At 32.6% G+C, this 2,074-nt stretch overlaps 1 long non-coding RNA gene across 1 annotated transcript; it reads right to left on the bottom strand.

The window, feature by feature from the left end:
* Positions 1-542: 542 nt before the first annotated feature.
* On the bottom strand, positions 543-2,068 carry LOC110105615. Its single transcript, XR_002304165.2, has 2 exons — positions 919-2,068; positions 543-801 (listed from the first exon to the last, which is right to left on the bottom strand). It is a non-coding gene; the product is annotated as an uncharacterized LOC110105615 (long non-coding RNA).
* Between the last annotated feature and the right edge of the window lie 6 nt (positions 2,069-2,074).

Genomic DNA, 2,074 nt, shown 5'->3' with positions numbered 1-2,074 from the left:
TCTTATCACATTACAAAAAATTAATTGAAAAAAAAGTGCTAAAATATAGAGTATATGTGTTTTGAACTTAAGAACTTCGCCTTGATTATTTAGTCGGACATCACTAAGCAATCTATTTACTATATTTTTTATATAACTTTTTATGTTCACTTGTGTAAAGAACTCACATAGGATTGTGGGGTCATATGAAGAAGCTTGGTTGGTACTTATTTGGAAAATGATTATTATAAAATTTTAATGCTCATTTTAAAAATTAAATATATTAAATTTAAATTAATTTATTAAGTTAGACATTTTGAATTAAATTTATTAAATTAATTTAATTAATTATCAAAATGAGATAGGAAATAAACCATCCAATTTTTGTAAACAGGTCAAAACCGTCGATTCTACACGGTTAAGGCCGGTTCATTGCGAAATTGATTCTGACAAATTATTGAACCATGCCGCACATCGGTTCCCAATTCAACTAGTTGAACCAACCGATCTGATCCGGTTTTTAAAACATCGCCTAAAACCCTTTTTTGCCTTGTTTTTATCTATGAGAAAGTAATGTCTTTCCGCTCTGGTACTAATATTGATTTTAGACTACAAATATACGAAATTGTGAACATCCTCAACAATTGTACATGCATCTTTTAGCTCTCTGAGATAATGACAATTACAGAAAAAGATAAAGTATCATTAAGTTTAATTCCATCAAAGAGTACTTAAGTTCTAATAGAGAATTACTTGCAGAATCAAAGTGAACGTAGAGCCAGAATTCTTATAACATGCATCATGATGATGTTGTAAGGGAATCTGGAAATGATTATCAAGTGATTAAAATGAACAAAATAAAATGTATTCATATGTTGCAGGAATGTAGCATGAATATCCAAAAAAAGAAAATAAAAGTGAAAATAGACAAAAAATTACTTGAGACAAGGAGATGGTGAATGTGGGAAAAAAATACTCTTCACATAAACCTGCACATTAGTTAGAACGTATTTCACAGTAAAGCCACAAAGCCAATGTATAAGCACGATCAATGAAAGTGTACTGAACAGTAAGATCTGGAAAAATAAAAGCAAGTGCTTTCATATGAGTATTGACATGAACAATCCAGTGAAGCTTTACAACTAGTTCTTAGCGCTACAAACAATATTGCATTCCTTTTGGTTCCATAAACAAAACAACTTGAGCCTAAGCAAGGTTGCATTCAGCTAGGGACGTCTTAAATTCCAGAGTTACTAAAAGCCTAACTAAGCCTGCTCACCCTGACATATTCTAATCACAAAGGAAATAGTTCACTACCATAATCCTCGATCAGTGCTTCAAGCATGCGGGTGAACGTCCATCTCTTGAAAATATATATTAATTAATAATAGACATTACCACGCACCTTCCAAATGAAACTAGAAATTTTTGAACAGTCCAAAACTGCTCTAACATGCTAAATGTTTGCAATTCTATTTGTTTCCCTTTTTTCGGTATAATGACAAAGCAATATCAAGTGGTTCACATAAAAATTGATAGAAACTCCTCTAAATTTTCATCACATGTGTAATACACAAACAACTGACCAACCTCTCTGCCATATGCGATCTATGAATAAAAATTCTAAATCATTTGGGATCTGAAAAACCAAACGTTATAACTAATATGATTCCAGAATTAGGTGTGCGGATCAATTTGGAATCCATGGGGATTTTTATAAGAAAATGAATTAGGTTTCTATACAATCCTTTTCTTTATTGATTTCAGTTTTGCAGAGGACAGCAGCGAGTGGTGGATGGTTGGTGGTTGCTGGTGGACCTTGGCCACAACAAGGGATGGGCAGAGCCGCAGAGGTGATAAAGGTTGAGGGATGTGGTCCAGCTGCTAATTAAGCTGTTGTAGAACAAAAAAAACCCTAGAAGGGTGGCTGATAGCAGAGAGAAGAAGAGCAAATGAAAAAAAAAAAGATTTAGGAAAAAATTTCTATTCCTTCAATTCCAACTTAAGATTTACATCTAGAAAATCCGTCACAAAATTCAGTCACAGTTTTAGAGAAAAAAAATTATGTTGCAAAGTTTACCGCAAATTAATGACT

Source organism: Dendrobium catenatum, unplaced genomic scaffold, assembly GCF_001605985.2.
Source record: "Dendrobium catenatum unplaced genomic scaffold, ASM160598v2 original_scaffold_17772, whole genome shotgun sequence".
NCBI lineage: Eukaryota > Viridiplantae > Streptophyta > Magnoliopsida > Asparagales > Orchidaceae > Dendrobium > Dendrobium catenatum.
Note: the sequence above shows the minus strand (reverse complement) of the source record. Positions and strands in the feature narration are given on the sequence as shown.